This window comes from Bombina bombina, chromosome 3, assembly GCF_027579735.1.
Source record: "Bombina bombina isolate aBomBom1 chromosome 3, aBomBom1.pri, whole genome shotgun sequence".
NCBI classification, from domain to species: Eukaryota; Metazoa; Chordata; class Amphibia; order Anura; family Bombinatoridae; genus Bombina; species Bombina bombina.
Genome location: NC_069501.1, coordinates 749,799,957 through 749,821,741, shown reverse-complemented (window position 1 = coordinate 749,821,741; position 21,785 = coordinate 749,799,957).

The window sequence follows — 21,785 nt, the reverse complement described above, 5'->3', positions numbered from 1 at the left end:
TCCTAGCTTAAATGTGCAGCTCTAGGATGCAATTTAACCATTTATTTCTCTTTTAGCAAATGTCTCGTTTATGCGAAAAATGCATATGTAGCATGTCCTACCTTAAATGTGCAGATATAGGATGCGCTTTAAACATTTTATTGTCTCTTTCAGCAAATATCTAGTTTTAGCTCCAAACAGATATGTAGCATGCCCTAGCTTAAATGTGCAGCTCTAGGATGCAATTTAACCATTTCTTTCTCTTTTAGCAAATGTCTCGTTTATGCGATTTTTGTGTACACAAATGCATTGTATCTTATAAAAATGTATTTTAATTTAATAAATATTTATATCTTTTCAATATTTGACATTTTGTTATGTTCATTATTTATAGGTGATTCGGGTTACATGAGCCGGCCTTGGCTCATTACGCCTATTCTTAACCCAGCTGATGACGCCCAGGAGCGCTACAATTGGGCGCACAAGGGAACTAGGGCTGTAGTGGAGAGGATGTTTGGGCTCCACAAAATGTGGTTACGATGCCTGGACAGGTCTGGAGGAGCCCTCCAATTCAGCCCTTGTAAGGTGGCAAAGATCGTTATAGCCTGCAGCATCCTGCAAATAACATAGCTCAGTGGGCTGGGATGCTGCAGGCTGTCCAGGTGCCCTGAGACCTCCTCCAAGATGAGGAGGATGACCCTGTTCTAGAGGGGCCATTCCGGGATGAGGGGCTCAATGTCAGAGCAAACATCATCAACCGCAACTTCAGACGGTAAATACTAGAAGTTCGATAGGAGCATTGCGAATATGTGTGGATTTTAGGGAAATGAGAAGTAGAGAATTGTGCAAACATGTTAGGATTGTTCAGCAAATGATTAGATCAAAATATAATTTAATATTTTTTCTTATCATAGGTAATTTAGATATCAGATGATTCAGGCATTGGCTCCTGTAATTAATTTGCCACCGGATTTTCAAAGACAACATCAGATGGTAATTATACATAATGCATGGACTGAGGGGGGATTTTGCACAATGATCCATCATATGGCATACAATTTTAAATGTAGCATTTAGTTTACACATTACTAGATTTTTAGATAGTCAGAAAGGGATACTCTAGCAATACTATGTGCTTCAAAGTCATACATCAGAGGTTAGGTCTGCACAATGTATGACTCAGCTTCACACTTAATATAACATAACATAAGATGCTACACATGCTTAGTAAGCTATTGATCTAAATAGTTTCAGAAATGTGTGGGGGGGATGCAGAACCAAGTCACACATTTTTATTAATGATTTTTATTTCACTTTTTCTTCCATTAGGGAGATGACTTCATCTACAGACTGAAAGTGAATAATTCCAGACTGAAAGTGAAGAATCTAAGACTGAAAGTGAAGAATACCAATGTGATCATGTCTGTGGCATTGTCTTTCAACTGTGCTGACTTTGAAAAACATACAAAGACACAATCACATGGTAAGTGGCCACAATTATCTTGAACAAGACTGGGGATGCAGGATGCATCCTATGAGAGACACTTATGTTTTTTGTTTTATTTTTTAGATGGTATTTCACAATCCTCTAATTGAAAATGATGAATAGGACACCTAATGAAGATAAACTGATATTTTGAATAGAATTGCCTTTCAAAGACCATACATCCAGGTTAGTTTGCACAATGCATGGTATTTAACAATCATAGGAGGAATAATGTTCAAAGAATTCAGAATATATACATGTCCTATTTTAGAATATGTTTATTTTGTTTATTGTATATTATTATTTGAAGGGACATGAAATATTACATTCAATTATGTCCCTTATACAATATATTTTTTTTTTCTAATCAAAATATGATATGCATTATTTTGTCTAATTTTAAATGCTAATATGTGTAATTCAAATATTGATTAGACAATTTAATGTGATCAATTTCAAATTATGGATAGATATAGATCTCTAGTCTGAACCTGTTTTTAATATCAAGACAAACAATACATGTTAGAGCATAGACAGAAGATGAATTTTAAATTATTAGATTTAATGATTATTTTTAGACATGTTTTCAATTAATAACCTAATTGACTAATGTTTTTAATTTTTCTTTCTTTTTCATATTTTCTTTTTTGATGAATTCAAAAAAACATTTTTTTAAATAAATTTATTAACATACTATATCTTTCACATTTATTTATTGAAATACATATTATTTGATACGTATATCTATCACAGTAAGATAAGAAGAAATACATCCATCTAATATTCTGACATGTAAACAAAATATTAGTCCCATGACTGTTAAAGTATCTATTTTAAAAGCACATGCCTGATATCAAATATACTAATTTTGATTAATTTAATGAATGAAAAAATATCAACACAGCTTAAGCAGATAAGTCAAGTATCTTACCAAATTTAAGGTGGAGTTAGATACAGCCATCTATGATTTGATTGTGTGATTTATAGATGTCAAAATCATAAAATGTTTATGACGAGGATATGTAGTCTAAACTATACATAACAACTTTGCTCATTTGACTTTCAAGAAATGAAAGTGTTTAACTTCTTACATTAAAGTGACAGTTTAGTTTAATGTTAAATTTACATTCTAATCTCTATAATCTTTCTTAGGTATCCAAAAACATTATTAAAATAAATATAGGTTATTTATTATTCTTTAATTCTTTCCAAGGTAATCTAGTTTAAATTATCTTTAAATAAAACATAAGTTAATTTCACATTCATACCAAGCTAGTTATTGTATGGCATATTGATAACTTTTCACTCTAGTGGAGTACTTTGAAGGGTCAGTTAACTATAGATATATCAAAATATAATTTCTCACAATTATACTCTTTACCTGTTGGAGTGTATCACATATCTATAGTTATTTCTGTTACCCTTTATTTTAATGTAGTTTATTTCTCTAATGTTAACTCCACCTATTTCTAATGGTTTTGTCTTTAAAGAGCCATTAAACACATAATTATATTTCATGATTCAGACAGAGAATACAATTTTAAACAACATTCACATTTACTTTGATTATCTAATTTGATTCATTGTTTAGATATCCTTTGTTAAAGAAATAGCAATGCACATGGGTTAGTCAATTACACAAGGCATCTATGTGCAGCCACCAATCAGCAGCACCTGAGCCTATCTAGATATGCTTTTCAGGAAAGAATATCAAGAGATAAAAGCAAATGAGATCATAGAAATAAATTAGAAAGTTGTTTAACATTGTATTATCCATCTAAATAAGGAAAGAAAATATTCTTGTTTAATGTCCCTTTAAGGCAAAGCTGTATAAATACAGCATTGTAAGATATTTCACTCACAGTGGGGCATACAATACATAAGCTAATACAAATTAGAAATGTTTGATGTTGATTGTTTGGCACATATAAGAAGTATGTATATGTCTAAACATGGGATTAAAGGGCCATTAAACCCAAAATCTTTCTTTCATGATTCAGATAGAGAATTAAAATTTAAACAACATTACAATTTACTTCCATTATTTATTTTGCTTCATTTTTTAAATGTCCTTAGTTGAAGAAAAAGCAATGCACATGGTGAGCCAATCACATGAAGCTTCTATGTGCAGCAACCAATCAGAAGCTAGTGAGCATATCTAGATATGCTTTTCATCAAAGAATATCAAGAGAATAAAACAAATTAGATAATATAAGTAAATTAGAAAGATGTTTAAAATTGCATTCTCTTTCTAAATCAAAAAAGAAAAAATGTGGGTGGCATGTCCCTTTAAGTTAGGAGATCAGACTATCTATCCAAGATAAAACACAAATTTGTGTTTTTCGATTCCCAATAATAATACATAACATTTTATTTCATGCATTATTTACTCTGCTGATAATAAAATAATAAGGAATTTAAACACATTAATTTCTCAAAATATTCTAGTATACTGTCCCTTTAAGAGTCTGATTTGAATCATTTAACAGCTCTATGAAAGGATGGAGATAAGTGGACATTTTACAAACAAGGTTCTCACACAGGTCAAACCTATATTCATATAACGTTATCGAATATGCAATAATTATTATTGTATAAAAGTAAATATCTTTTTGGTTTACTGTCCCTTTTATATGTATATAAAATCATATATTTAAATATATTTTTCATATTCACAGAAGACTGCATATTTTTTGGAAAAAACTTAGTTTTAGTTTAGAACTTGTGATGGAGATTTCATTTATTTTGAAAGAGAAATGACAAAATGATCTAATCTTCCATGATTGAGACAGAGTAGATTTGAATCTAAAATAAAAATTGACTTCAATAATAACATATGGTTTATTCTCATGTTATCATAAGTTTGCACAAACGAGATGCATAGGTTTATGATCAGCAAAGCATTACTGGTAAATATCTACTTATTTGTGGGTGGGCAACAATGCATATTTTCAATGTTTAGACAGATGTGTTTAGATAAATTTAAATATTGCATATCAGCTCATTAAAGGGACATTAATTCAAAAGCGTTTCTTTCATGATTCCTATAATAATGTACCCTGGGTGCGTACAGTTTAATCTTGAAAAGTACTAGGGAGTGGAAGCACTGACATTGAAGACCAGTATTTCCTTGATGTTAATATGCTGAATATATGATGGATATGTATTCTGACACAGGGATATTGTTGAAATAAATTAGACATTAGAAAGATTTCACTTGAAAAAAAATATACTAATTCATAATCTTCTTGGACTTCAATAGGAACTTACATTATGTAAGACTATCTCTCGTATCACATCCACATTTTATCTGTATCAACAGAGATTGGCATGGAGTTACACATATTACACTAACATTTAATAAATACTAATGTTTGCTTCCTTGTGAAAGACTAAACTTATGTATTTTGTCTACACTCTCTCTGTGCATTTTCTGTATAGATTCTATTACAATATCTCCTAACAATGCTGTTTTTAAATAATCCTGCTTCATTATTATTATACATTTTATTGTATATGATTTAAGCTCATACTTCATTCAAGCATCTCTTTTTAAAGGGACAGTCTACTTGAAAAGTATTATTGTTTAAAAATACTAATAATTCCTTAATTACCCATTCCTAAATTTTTTATAACCAACATTGTTATATTAATACACTTTATACCTCTATGAATACCTGTATCTAAGCCTCTGCAGACTACTCATTATTTCAGGGCTTTTCAAAAACGTACATTTTAGCCAATTAGTGCTGGTTCCTGCATAACCATTATCATTTTCCACAAGAGAGAGCAAAAATGTAAATTCTTTTATCCAAGTTACGTCCATAAAAAATACAAATTACGCATTTCATAAAAAAAGTGTGGTAAACGTATCTTGCAACACGAGATTTGCATCTTTAAAAATGTGATTCTAATGTCACGTACTAGCACACAATCGATGTGCATTGTTGGGATTGTAAATCCTTTTAATAGAGGAATGTCAATACTTCACAATGAGTCACAATATTTCTTTAATAAACAATGAATACATACAATGTTTAATTTTTTTTTTATTTTTTTTTTATTGAGGTACATTTAAACATTACAAAGTACTAGTCACAGTTGGTAAATAACAGACATCATGCAATATACATATTAAGCGTCACAATATGGAGACAGTTAATCACTCACGTATATAAGTATATAATAACCTCAGATTTTCAATTTAGATAAAGTCCCCTTGGAATATAGCAAAGTCACAAACAATGATTTCCCTCTATGAAAAAAATTGAGGCCTCTCTTGGGCCCCCTGAAAAAGAAAAATGTTAGACATTATAGGGAATTTGAGGGGAAACAAAGAAAAAAAAACCAAAGTGGGCCACTTTTGGACCCCAAGTGCAAGCAGCCGGTTTATAAAAAAGTGTATTTTAAATACATTTGATGCGTATGTAGAACATATAGCGATGTGGATGCTTGATAAGAAAAAGAAGTCAACACTTTAAACTCTTACAGGAACTCTATAAACATAGAAGACTTTTAACTCAAATAACAACATTGACAATAGGAGATAAACAGACACAAAGTGAATTTGTTTTGTTAGGCAGGGGGGGAGCACAACCCTACATCTAATTGGAAGACCGCATACATTATTACATGGCTAGGCATATGTGCATAAAGAGTTATAATATGTTCCAGACCTCAGATATCATTATACTAGGGTGGAGAGCATAATATCCTAGGAGCACTGGCTAGTAAGTAAAGCTTTACTCCCCTCTAGTGGGCAAGCTCGGTATCTATGGTCAGATTTATAACTTTAAGTTGCATCCTCCAGCTAGAAATATATTATTCAGGTAATTTAGTAATAACATACATAGGTATAAATATTTAGATTCTAGCAAGATGTCCCTTAGGTCTGTAGCTTAAATGTGGAGGAATCATAGTGTGTGGTTAGGTCTATGCAGAAGGCTAGAATAAGACCTAATATGTATATACAACTACCTGACTCAATCTGAAATATCCGGCATCTGCCTCAGAGTCTACATTAACAAACTAAGCTGCAAAAACGTTAATACCCTATACAGGTTAAGCGCTCATGTCCACATAATTAATTATCAGGGCCAGTACTGGGGCACACTTCATGGGTATACATACAGTTCACCTATATACAATAATTAAGCTAAATACAGAAGCCATGTGTCTGAAGTTTATCAGGATATATATAGTTCCAGGCACTATGTGGAAGTCTTTAGCGATTGGAAATGGGACATGTCAGTTCAAGGGCTGCGGCTCACAGCTATTATAAGATAAACCCCACTTAGAAGCATAAGTATTTCTTACTGTCTCTATGTATCAATACAGGTGAGCTTGACCGCAGTTCTGTAGGAGCGGCATGGTTAATCAATTGCAGTTAGCTCGGTTATAGAAAGTCTCTGCATGTCCCTCATATACCAGTTCTATTTGAAGGCAGGACATCTCACACCAGCCTTACAACAGGGCAAACTACCGCCCAGCAGCGTAACAAATGTTCAGGCTTCTCTCATCCCCTCCGCACCAGATAACTCAAGGGACAGTTTGCTGGCAGTCCGGGTCTAATTCAAGCATGGCGCATGACCCCCCTAGCAATGACCACACCGGAGGCACTCAAAAGAGTTAAGCTGCGACCTAGATGGAGGCAGCCGGCACACACCGCCAGGATCCCAGCAAGAGAGCAGTGGGGTCCTCAGTAGATCAGGCCACCATGCAGCTTGGAAAAAAAAGCCATCTAGCGCAGTCAGCTTTGGGGACATGGCGCTCTGCATCCAGGTTGGCGATGAAGTCACGTCCTGCCGGGTATACTTTAGGGTGTGGGACTCTGATGACTTCACCTCAGAGCTCGACTCCACCAGCAAGTGCACCGAATCTGTTGTTTCCCACTCAGGAATGCACGGGCTTGCAGAGTGACCCGTGGCACAGCAGCAGCATGGGCCCTGTAAGATTGAGCATGTGGATGCTCCGGTCCCACTTGCGGTTGCAAAAGAGGAATGTCCATGTCCCTCGACTGACAACAATCAGCAGGCTCCGTGAGTAAATTAGTATGGCGGGTTTCATCAGTGAAAAGTAGCATGCTGAGATCCTTTAGTAGCTGCTCATAGGATTGCTTTATCGCGGTCTCCACTGCACGCTCCCATGCGCCCACTGCTTCCAAGGCATCCATAGTAAGATCTTTTCTCTCTTTTTCTTTATTGTTTAACTCCTCAGTCAGTGGAAGTATTCTGCTGTAGTAGTAAGTAGTACTACTCGTAACCCCAGTCTCCTAGGGGGGGGGATATGCGGCAGCCCCGGCTCCACAAACCGACAGACACTGTGTGAGTGCAGCAGCTGTGAGGCCTAACTGTAGAACGTAGGCAGAGATTAATCCCGAAAGATCCTCCCAGGATTGACAAATTCTTCAATCTAGTAGTAGTTAGCTGGGTTTTAGCTATGAAGTAAGCTCAGTTTTAGAGAAAAGAAATATAATTATCAAGTAAAACTCCAAAGTAGAGCCAGGAGCTCCCTCAAGACACGTCTTGCCGCTACAGCTGTAGGCTCCGCCCCCACAATGTTTAATTTTTATAATTAAATATATTTAGATTAAATCACATGATCAATATTAAACCTTGAAATGTGTAAAACATTTAATAATGTGACTGGATTATATTTACTATCGTGATTAAAAATAAAATCGAGATTAAATGTAAACTTAATATATTAATATTTAATGGATCACCTATATTAAATCTGCGTCACACATATCACACAAACATAATTTGAGTCAGTATGGCCTTACAGACATGATAACAAAATTTCAATATTTTATCCAATTAGATGTACAAATACCATGTCCCATGGTGCACATCATGTTTACTTCACCATAAAAAGTCCATTACACGTTGCCATTTTTGTCAGTTCTCTAATGCCAGCTGGTGCAATATAATAGAAATATATACAGTATATATATATATATATATATATATATATATATATATATATATGGAAAAAATGAATGGGGAAAGGGAAAGGGAATAAATTCGAATGGCGCCACACTCTGGAAATAAGCCCAATATGTTATTACAAATACGGCTGGTAATAGGAGATCGATGTAATGTAATATGATGAAGTGTTGGTGCAAAATGTATAGAAACCAAACACAAGGGATTGATATGATATAAATGATTATATGTCTCTTAGCTGTATATGTCAGAAAGATACCTCCCTCATAACATGTTGTGATGAGGATAATATATATAGAGATGATTCGATTCAATGGAACATTACATGTATATGTGTACTAGTATTGATACTGTTGTTGCTAGTAGTGCCGCAAAGTTACTAAAATAAAGATAGTGTGTCATATGATTACACACAAAACAGACCCATGTATAACTAGTAGAGAGGATATACGATCACACTTCCGTTATATTAATAATGCTCTGGGTCTCAAAATATAAGATACGATATTAGTAGTACAAAAATTCAAAAATTGTAATCAGAGTGGAAAATGTTACTTTAAAATAAGATATTGATTACAAATTAAAAATAAAAAATAAAAAGGGATAACCTAATATCGTAATAACGTAATATTGGATACACAGTAAAAATGATGTGTGGTGAACGTCCTAAGTGACAAAATAAAACTACTATAAATGAGTATTGTTATAGTCCATATCAAATGTGCAGAACTTCAAGTCGATAATACTTCAATCCACAACGTTCCGTTGGGAGCCTACTTACACTCCTTCACCTCAATCTCATGAGGTAAGTGCCGCGTAGTGTACAGATAAGTCTCCTTCCCGGTATCGGCTGTAGGTTTGAGATGTGTTGTCTTTTCAATACTGTTCTCTCCTCTCACCGCTCTTTCCCCACAGTGCATGCAATCATATAAGAAAAAGGACATACGATAGTGCAACACTGTTTTAAAATGACACACTATTTATTAATATACAACGATGTATGCTTACATCAAGGACCCTCAATATTATGAGGTAAATAAAAACTTTAAAATCCTTTTGCTAGATTGCGGGGGCACGGTGCTGGTAACATATGCACACAGTGCAAACTTAGCATAAGGTAAGACACAATCCTGACGCATTTCGAAGGGACACAAACAATTCAGCCCTTCTTCCTCAGAGGTATTTACCGAATGCTTGGGTGGCTCAGTATTTAAAGACTGTTAGAGGGCGGCGGCACGCCCTCTTGTTACAATATGTTTCTAATTGGTCTCTTAGGATCACATGTAAATTCATTGAAGCTATTGGTTGATAACCTAGTAGTGAATGCATCATGTGATGCTTACTTCAACCGATTGGACCTAGACGACAACAGCTCCGGTTCCATGGTTTCTGTTGTGAAAGGTGTGTGTATTAATTCCAACCTGTTGTATACACTACAATGTGATTCGTGATAATACACTTATTGGAATCGTTTATATTGTGTTTATTGTGTTTATTATGTGCAGTTGCCATAGCGGAAACCGATATATTAATTTGGAAATTGTATGGCCCTAATATAAAATGTAAACAATTATATTCCAGAGTGTGACGTTAGTAGGCTATTGGTTGGGCTATAAAAGTATGTCTATGATAGCCTGTTAATCTGAAGATAGAGATGCTCAAAGGTGTGTTAAAATTGGTTGTGCTCTAAGAGTATGTCTATGATAGCTTATTAATCGTTAGGTAGAGAAACTCAAAAATGTGTTAAAAATGTGTTAAAATAGTACTTAGCGTTGGTTCAACTGTTGATAATACTTTGGAAGTATATCTAAAATAGCCAAATGCTCGATTCAAGTATAGACATTAAAAAACGGACATGTATAAATGATAATAATAGTAATAATTTTTGCTAAAAGCAAATATATACTTAGAACACTATTAAATGTAGCATAATAGCTATTGCAGGGTCTAATGCTGACATATGCGACCCTTCTCACTGTGTGTTTAAAAATTGGATTTGAATTAAAATTAATTTTAATAGGGAAAGGATAATACCTAGCTTAAGTGTAGAAGTTTGTAAAAATAATGTTAATGCAAATTTTACTACAAAGGGAAGGAAAAGAAAATGGAAATGGAAAGCGCTCTCGTTGAAAAGATAGAAATTTTTTCATATATAAAAAGAACTATACTGATGAGATTCAGTCGAGATAGAATTATTGACAAAACCTATGACTGGTGATAGTGGAAATACATAAGCTCCACTATATGAGAAACTATGGCCCACAAGCGACACATTGTGTATAAATATGCATATTATAAAATCAGGGTTAATAAGAATAATAATAATAATAATAAAACTAATCTAAAAAAGAATAAGATATGGCATAGAAAAACTAAAAAGATATAATCCCTAAATGGTAAGTGTATGAAAATATTACATTCTAAATATCCACTCTAAAAGAAGGCTAAAATATGATGAGTGGAAATTGAACAAAGAGAATAAAAAGAATATATATAGAGATATTGGGTTCCTTTGGTAGAACTAAATGTACCAAATTGATGTAGTTATGTCCATAGACTATATTTTCATGTGGGAATATATTTAAATATATGTAATCCATTTACTAATATTGAATATTGTTAGCCCACAGTATAATTATGGGAAGATATGCTGTATATATCCATAACATTAGGTTAGATAGGCTGCAAGATCGATGTCTTTGTTAAGTCCCTTGGGGGCTAATGTTTGGAGAGTGTAGATCCCGAAAGTTTACCTCCTCCGGATTTCCAATTCTCTATCGCCCCCTCTTTTGTTCTCAGGTATGTGTTCGAGAATGGATCCTTTTAGACACCCTGGATCTTTATTGTGTTTTTTGAGATAGTGGGCAGAGAGATTGTGATTTTTTTCTCCTATTTCTATGTTGTTGAGATGTTCCAATAATCTTTTTTTTATACGGTCTAGTGGTGCGGCCTATATATTGTAGGCCACACCCACATTCTAGTATGTATACCACATTTTCGGTACGACAGTTACATAATGTATTAATTTCATAATTTATTTTAGTAACAGCTGAAGTGATTATCCTTGTCGGTTTGTTTTTCCCCAAGTGGTGTTCGCAAGCTACGCAGTTGCGTCTATTGCATTTATAGAATCAGATAGTAGACTTCTTTAACCAGTTTTTATTAGTATCTGGTTTTTCTTTCAGCTTGCTGGGTGCTAGAATGTTTTTTAAGTTCCGATTTTTTCTAAATATTACTTTAGGAGCTGTTTCTGTAATAGGTTTTAATAAGTCGTCTTGTTTAAGAATCTCCCAGTGTTTTATAAAGATGTTTCTGATTTCCCTTGATCCTTCATTATAAGTAGTTATGAAATTTACTGTGTTCAAATTAATGTTGGTATCAGATTGTGGTTGTTCCTTCTTCCCTGTATTCAATAGGGACTCTCTGTCCATCAAATTCACCTTCTGGAGTGTATTCTTAAGTTTATATTTATTGTACCCCCTTGCTAAAAATCTCTCTTTTAGATTACTAGCCTCCTGATCAAAATCTTGCTTCCTGGAACAATTTCTTTTAATTCTTTGGTATTGTCCCATAGGAATGTTGTTGATCCATTTTGGATTGTGGCTACTGGAGGCATGAAGATAGCCATTGCTATCTGTGTCTTTCTTGAAGAGCTTAGTCTGTATTTTTTGATTTTCATGAAAAAATACAACGTCTAAAAAGTCTATCTCCATAGTATTTCCTTTGCCTGTAAATGTAAGGTTATATTCATTAGTGTTTAGTCGTTCGATAAAGGCATCCAATAAAGTATCAGTGCCATTCCAGATGAAGATAATATCATCAATATATCTCCCCCAAATGACAATATGGGGGAGATCTTTATTGTTGTGCCAAATGGTTTCCTCCTCCCATGCCCCCATGTATAGATTGGCATAGCTGGGGGCAAATTTTGTCCCCATCGCTGTGCCATTTAGCTTGAGGTAATATTTATCTTCAAACAAGAAGTAATTTTTTTCCAGAGTGAGTTTAACTGATTCCAGAATAAAATTTTGGTGGTTCCTTGATAAGACAGTCTTTTCTTTTAGCCAATAGTCTATCGTTTTTAGGCCTTTATCATGGGGTATATTGGTATAGAGGGCACTTACATTGAGTGTTACCCAGATGTAGCCCTCATCCCATACAATTTTGCCTAATTTGTCAATTGTGTCTGGAGTGTCCCTCAAATAAGATTTCATTTCAGACACCAATGGTTGAAGGAATATATCTATATACTCGGACAACCTGGATGTGAGGGAATCTATACCGGATACTATTGGTCTTCCATGGTGGTTTATAAGATCCTTATGGACCTTAGGCAAATGGTACAATATTGCCGTTGTGGGTGTATCTTTTTTGAGATATTGAAATTCTTCTTTGTTGATCACACCCAGATGTCTGGCATTATCCAAAAGATGGCTGTATTCAATTTTGTATTTCTTTGTCGGATTACCTGTTAGTTTGTGATAGGTGTTTGTATCACCTAGCATCCGATATGCCTCCTTTAGATAGTCTTCCCTATTCTGTATTACCATGCCTCCTCCCTTGTCCGCTTCTCGGATGATGATGTTGTTGTCCTTTTCTAGAGTCTTGATAAACGCCTTTTCTGTTTTATCCAAATTGTCTTTTTTGATTTTGTAATTTTTACATAGCATGTCAAAATCTTCCTGAACTAGTTTAGAAAATACCGGAATATGGTTACCCTTTGATTGAACTGGAAAAAAAGTTGATTTAGGTTTCAAATGTGTAAATATTTGTTTCCCTTGTTTGTCTCCATATTCTATTGTTTCAGACCATTCTCTATTCTCATTCTCAAGGGCAATTAGTATATCAAGAGTGTTTATATCACTCTCTTGTGACATTCCTATACATTCTGAGCTAGCTACACCTATTTGTTCTTCATTTTTATTTTTGATTTTTTCAAAATGCCTCTATATCTTCGTTGCCTCTCTTTATTCCCCTCGTTCTCCATTGCGGGGTTTCTGGGGGTATTTGAATGTTTGACTCCTTGTTCCTTTCTATTTTTCCCGAGCTCTTGTCTAAAAAATGACAATTTCTATTCTCTGGGTATCTTTCTTTTAAGCCTGGGTTTTTGTATTGCTCCCTTTTGTCCAGTCCCCCTACTCTATTATTGCCCCAGTTAGAGTTGTCATCTCGTCTATAATGGGGTCTATAATCTCTTCCCCTTGAGTAGTTAGGATTATGGTTATAATGATAATTATTGGTACCATACTCTCGCCTTTGTTGGTAATTGGCATGGTGAGTCATCTCATGGCCTGTATTTACTGCAATACAAAAATCCAGGCTTAAAAGAAAGATACCCAGAGAATAGAAATTGTCATTTTTTAGACAAGAGCTCGGGAAAAATAGAAAGGAACAAGGAGTCAAACATTCAAATACCCCCAGAAACCCCGCAATGGAGAACGAGGGGAATAAAGAGAGGCAACGAAGATATAGAGGGTGCAGAGGAAGGGGAAAAACTAGGAGCAAAAAGGAAAAAACCAACTTTGGTTCTACAAACAAAGATGTAGAAACAAAAATATTCAATTTGTCCGACAAAACCTTTTCTACAAAAGAAATAAAGGTTTTACAGAAAGGACTCTCTTTTGCACCCACAAAAGGACCAAATCCCTTTCAGCTGTTCCTAGATTTAAATAAGTTTACGAGAAATCTGACCCTCAAATGGCATTTTGAAAAAATCAAAAATAAAAATGAAGAACAAATACAAGGGAAACAAATATTTACACATTACACATTTGAAACCTAAATCAACTTTTTTTCCAGTTCAATCAAAGGGTAACAATATTCAGGTATTTTCTAAACTAGTTCAGGAAGATTTTGACATGCTATGTAAAAATTACAAAATCAAAAAAGACAATTTGGATAAAACAGGAAAGGCGTTTATCAAGACTCTAGAAAAGGACAACAACATCATCATCCGAGAAGCGGACAAGGGAGGAGGCATGGTAATACAGAATAGGGAAGACTATCTAAAGGAGGCATATCGGATGCTAGGTGATACAAACACCTATCACAAACTAACAGGTAATCCGACAAAGAAATACAAAATTGAATACAGCCATCTTTTGGATAATGCCAGACATCTGGGTGTGATCAACAAAGAAGAATTTCAATATCTCAAAAAAGATACACCCACAACGGCAATATTGTAACATTTGCCTAAGGTCCATAAGGATCTTATAACCCCCCCTGGAAGACCAATAGTATCCGGTATAGATTCCCTCACATCCAGGTTGTCCGAGTATATAGATATATTCCTTCAACCATTGGTGTCTGAAATGAAATCTTATTTGAGGGACACTCCAGACACAATTGACAAATTAGGCAAAATTGTACAGGAGGAGGGCTACATTTGGGTAACACTCGATGTAAGTGCCCTCTATACCAATATACCCCATGATAAAGGCCTAAAAACAAGACTATTGGCTAAAAGAAAAGACTGTCTTATCAAGGAACCACCAAAATTTTATTCTGGAATCAGTTAAATTCACTCTGGAAAAAAATTACTTCTTGTTTGAAGATAAATATTAACTCCAGCTAAATGGCACAGCGATGGGGACAAAATTTGCCCCCAGCTATGCCAATCTATACATGGGGGCATGGGAGGAGGAAACCATTTGGCACAACAATAAAGATCTCCCCCATATTGTCATTTGGGGGAGATATATTGATGATATTATCTTCATCTGGAATGGCACTGATACTTTATTGGATGCCTTTATCGAACGACTAAACACTAATGAATATAACCTTACATTTACAGGCAAACGAAATACTATGGAGATAGACTTTTTAGACGTTGTATTTTTTCATGAAAATCAAAAAATACAGACTAAACTCTTCAAGAAAGACACAGATAGCAATGGCTATCTTCATGCCTCCAGTAGCCACAATCCAAAATGGATCAACAACATTCCTATGGGACAATACCAAAGAATTAAAAGAAATTGTTCCAGGAAGCAAGATTTTGATCAGGAGGCTAGTAATCTAAAAGAGAGATTTTTAGCAAGGGGGTACAATAAATATAAACTTAAGAATACACTCCAGAAGGTGAATTTGATGGACAGAGAGTCCCTATTGAATACAGGGAAGAAGGAACAACCACAATCTGATACCAACATTAATTTGAACACAGTAAATTCCATAACTACATATAATGAAGGATCAAGGGAAATCAGAAACATCATTATGAAACACTGGGAGATTCTTAAACAAGACGACTTATTAAAACCTATTACAGAAACAGCTCCTAAAGTAATATTTAGAAAAAATCGGAACTTAAAAAACATTCTAGCACCCAGCAAGCTGAAAGAAAAACTAGATACTGATAAAAACTGGTTAAAGAAGTCTACTATCGGATTCTATAAATGCAATAGACGCAACTGCGTAGCTTGCGAACACCACTTGGGGAAAAACAAACCGACAAGGATAATCACTTCAGCTGTTACTAAAAAGAGTTATGAAATTAATACATTATGTAACTGTCGTACCGAAAATGTGGTATACATACTAGAATGTGGGTGTGGCCTACAATATATAGGCCGCACCACTAGACCGTATAAAAAAAGATTATTGGAACATCTCAACAACATAGAAATAGGAGAATAAAATCACAATCTCTCTGCCCACTATCTCAAAAAACACAATAAAGATCCAGGGTGTCTAAAAGGATCCATTCTCGAACACATACCTGAGAACAAAAGAGGGGGCGATAGAGAATTGGAAATCCGGAGGAGGTAAACTTTCTGGATCTACACTCTCCAAACATTAGCCCCCAAGGGACTTAACAAAGACATCGATCTTGCAGCCTATCTAACCTAATGTTATGGATATATACAGCATATCTTTCCATAATTATACTGTGGGCTAACAATATTCAATATTAGTAAATGGATTACATATATTTAAATATATTCCCAAGTGAAAAGATAGTCTATGGACATAACTACATCAATTTGGTACATTTAGTTCTACCAAAGGAACCCAATATCTCTATATATATTCTTTTTATTCTCTTTGTTCAATTTCCACTCATCATATTTTAGCCTTCTTTTAGAGTGGATATTTAGAATGTAATATTTTCATACACTTACCATTTAGGGATTATATCTTTTTAGTTTTTCTATGCCATATCTTATTCTTTTTTAGATTAGTTTTATTATTATTATTATTATTCTTATTTACCCTGATTTTATAATATGCATATTTATACACAATGTGTCGCTTGTGGGCCATATTTTCTCATATAGTGGAGCTTATTTATTTCCACTATCACCAGTCATAGGTTTTGTCAATAATTCTATCTCGACTGAATCTCATCAGTATAGTTCTTTTTATATATGAAAAAATTTCTATCTTTTCAACGAGAGCGCTTTACATTTCCATTTTCTTTTCCTTCCCTTTGTAGTAAAATTTGCATTAACATTATTTTTACAAACTTCTACACTTAAGCTAGGTATTATCCTTTCCCTATTAAAATTAATTTTAATTCAAATCCAATTTTTAAACACACAGTGAGAAGGGTCGCATATATCTGCATTAGACCCTGCAATAGCTATTATGCTACATTTAATAGTGTTCTAAGTATATATTTGCTTTTAGCAAAGGTTATTACTATTATTATCATTTATACATGTCCGTTTTTTAATGTCTATACTTGAATCGAGCATTTGGCTATTTTAGATATACTTCCAAAGTATTATCAACAGTTGAACCAACGCTAAGTACTATTTTAACACATTTTTAACACATTTTTGAGTTTCTCTACCTAACGATTAATAAGCTATCATAGACATACTCTTAGAGCACAACCAATTTTAACACACCTTTGAGCATCTCTATCTTCAGATTAACAGGCTATCATAGACATACTTTTATAGCCCAACCAATAGCCTACTAACGTCACACTCTGGAATATAATTGTTTACATTTTCTATTAGGGCCATACAATTTCCAAATTAATATATCGGTTTCCGCTATGGCAACTGCACATAATAAACACAATAAACACAATATAAACGATTCCAATAAGTGTATTATCACGAATCACATTGTAGTGTATACAACAGGTTGGAATTAATACACACACCTTTCACAACAGAAACCATGGAAACGGAGCTGTTGTCGTCTAGGTCCAATCGGTTGAAGTAAGCATCACATGATGCATTCACTACTAGGTTATCAACCAATAGCTTCAATGAATTTACATGTGATCCTAAGAGACCAATTAGAAACATATTGTAACAAGAGGGCGTGCCGCCGCCCTCTAACAGTCTTTAAATACTGAGCCACCCAAGCATTCGGTAAATACCTCTGAGGAAGAAGGGCTGAATTGTTTGTGTCCCTTCGAAATGCGTCAGGATTGTGTCTTACCTTATGCTAAGTTTGCACTGTGTGCATATGTTACCAGCACCGTGCCCCCGCAATCTAGCAAAAGGATTTTAAAGTTTTTATTTACCTCATAATATTGAGGGTCCTTGATGTAAGCATACATCGTTGTATATTAATAAATAGTGTGTCATTTTAAAACAGTGTTGCACTATCGTATGTCCTTTTTCTTATATGATTGCATGCACTTTGGGGAAAGAGCGGTGAGAGGAGAGAACGGTATTGAAAAGACAACACATCTCAAACCTACAGCCGATACCGGGAAGGAGACTTATCTGTACACTACGCGGCACTTACCTCATGAGATTGAGGTGAAGGAGATTAAGTAGGCTCCCAACGGAACATTGTGGATTGAAGTATTATCGTCTTGAAGTTCTGCACATTTGATATGGACTATAACAATACTCATTTATAGTAGTTTTATTTTGTCACTTAGGACGTTCACCACACATCATTTTTACTGTGTATCCAATATTACGTTATTACGATATTAGGTTATCCCTTTTTATTTTTTATTTTTAATTTGTAATCAATATCTTATTTTAAAGTAACATTTTCCACTCTGATTACAATTTTTGAATTTTTGTACTACTAATATCGTATCTTATATTTTGAGACCCAGAGCATTATTAATATAACGTAAGTGTGATCGTATATCCTCTCTACTAGTTATACATGGGTCTGTTTTGTGTGTAATCATATGACACACTATCTTTATTTTAGTAACTTTGCGGCACTACTAGCAACAACAGTATCAATACTAGTACACATATACATGTAATGTTCCATTGAATCGAATCATCTCTATATATATTATCCTCATCACAGCATGTTATGAGGGAGGTATCTTTCTGACATGTACAGCTAAGAGACATATAATCATTTATATTGTATCAATCCCTTGTGTTTGGTTTCTATACATTTTGCACCAACACTTCATCATATTATATTACATCGATCTCCTATTACCAGCCGTATTTGTAATAACATATTGGGCTTATTTCCAGAGTGTGGCGCCATTCGAATTTATCCCCTTTCCCTTTCCCCATTCATTTTTTCCACATTTTATCTAACAGGTGAAGAGTACTTGGGGGCACAATTCACACTGGTTAGACATTCGAAGGCAGCCAGCTACACACTCTAGGTTAGAAGTATCTATAGGGCAGTTCTCCAGCGCCAAACCTACACCCATCTTCTTTCATATATATATATATATAAACTCGGCAGGCATGACGTCTCCCAGGTTCACACGGGAGGAAAGTGAGGCACTGGTCAACGTGGTCGAGGGTTTTCTCCGCCGCTGTTTGGGAACAAGAAGAAGTCAACGAAGCAGAGTATTAGGAAGGCCCTCTGGTTGTCTGTCTCCCAAGCGGTTAATGCGGTGTGTGACATCCAGAGGAGCCCGGATCAAATCATGCGGAGATTCAGGGATATGAGGTTGCAGCTTCGCAATAAAGTCTGCCTCATAAGGGAGTGGGTAAAAGCCCGTCGGAGGGATGGAAAGCAGGATCCACCCCCTATACCTGCAAATTTATGAGGAGACTTTATGCACCCTCCTCAATCTCCGTTCCCCCCGCAGATTTGCATCCGCACACTCGTCGAGTTCTTCTTCTTCACCAGCTGCTGGCTCTGAAACTCCAGACCCGGAGCCCAGTGCAGCTGCTTCCCCGATCGGTGACCCGGGAGAAGGAAGGAGAGAATCTGAACCAGGTAAATATCAGACTTCATATAATATATTAATATTTGAGTATTTATTTAAGAAATGTGTATATAGTCATATATTCCACCTATAGAGATCTCACAACACACGTTACATATGATGTTTAGATATCTGAATTTAGATTCGTCACACATGAAATAGGAATGATGTTTCTTGCACTCTCCAGACTATGCGTCACAGAGCTAAAATGAAATTGCGCATCCGTGAAATCCCTACCATCCGCCATTTCATACATTGAATATCAAATCATGCAAAAGTTACAAATATTAATTGGTATCATTCAATCTTTACAAATATCCGATTGGAATATTGTAATACACCCAATTGCAAATATATTTAAAGTCTTTAGAAATTATACTCATCACACTACTATATCCCAATCAATAATGAATCACGGATGCGCAATTACACTTTGAATAATTGTGCAATGATCACAAAAGATATAATTGCGCAGAGACGTGAACATGTGTTTGCTCTAACAGAGGCATTACTTTAGACATGTTGGTCAAATGTATACGTTAATTAGTATATATGTGAAGAAAACAGTATTCGTATTTACAATCTTCAGCATTATAAAAGCTATTCTAGCAAGATCTAAATAAAAATTGAACAATGTCTAACAATTGATGACAATGCAAGAAGAAAAAAAAATGACTTAAAGCAACAGTCAACAACATAAAAGGTTGTAAATAATAATACATGATCTCTTTTTTTATAAATAAATTTAGAAAACAATGAACTCATGTGAATACAAATATAATTTTACTTTGTCAATTCGAAAAAAAAGATCTGATTGTTCGTGTCCATGGCATGATTTGTATTAATGATATCCAATCCTGATTGAATCTTTTACAGATATGGATGTTGGGGCTGGAACCTCGAGCCCGTGTTCGTTAGAGTGTAGTATGTCTCATTTTAATTTACCTTTGTCTTACAAACTTGGACATAACATTACTATAATTCTATTTTCTGGTTATTTTAAAATAAGAATCATGAATCAGAGTTGAGATTCCATTGTAATACAAATCTCAATTTATCAGTATTTGAAGATATTCCTTCTTTTCTTTATATCTTCATTTTAAAGGGACACTAAACCCAATTTCTTGCTTTCAGGATTCAGATAGAGCATGCAATTCTAAGCAACTTTCCTATTATCAATTTTTCTTAGTTCTATTGCTATGTTTATTTAAAAAGCAGGAATGTGATGCATAGGAGCCGGCCCATTTTTGTTTTTTGAACCTAGGTTATGCTTGCTTATTGGTGGGTAAATGTAAGCCTCCAATAAGCAAGCGCTATCCATGGTGCTGAACATAAAATGGGCTGGCTGCTAAGATTTACATTCCTGCTTTTAAAATAAAGATAGCAAGAGAACAAAGATAAATTGATAATAAGACTAAATTAGAAAGTTGGTTAAAATTACATGCTCTTTCTGAATCATGAAAGAAAATATTGGCTTCAGTGTCCCTTTAATGTAATCTTAGGGTCATGGCCATTTTATATTCTGCCCCTGGGTAGTGCATGATAGTTTTTGCCTACATTTAGACAACACTAACACATTTTTACATATGTGCAGATTATATAAATATACATCTCATATCCTTTGATATTTGATTCTTATCATTAAAGGGACATGAAACACAACATTTTTCTTTTTTTATTTAGACACAAAATGTGATTTTAAACAACTTTACAATTTGCTTCTATTATCTAAATTGATTCAGTCTATTGGTATCCTTATTTGAAAAGCATATCTAGGTAGGCTCAGGAGCAGCAATGCACTACTGGGAGTAACCTACTGATTGGTTGGTGCACAAAATTGACTCTTTTCATTGTTTCAACAGATGTCTTCAGATAACTCCCAGTAGTGCATAGTTGCTCCTTTAAAAAAAGATTCTAAGACAATGATGCAAATTATCAAAAATAAGTATATTTGCAAGTTTTTTTTAAATACCAGGCTGGATTTGAATCATGAAGATTAATACAATTACACATTTGGAGTGTCATGTCCCTTGAAGAGAGAAGGATAATTAAAGATTCTTGATAATAGCATAAAATTATATATTTGATTGGAATTGCATGCTCTATACCATTCATTACATCAACATATGGACTTGACAATTTATTAACAGTGACATTGTCAAATAAAGATATTTTAAGATTTAATATTAAAGGCGGGACACTGAACCCAAAATATTTATTTTGTGATTCAGATAGAGCATGCAATTTTAAT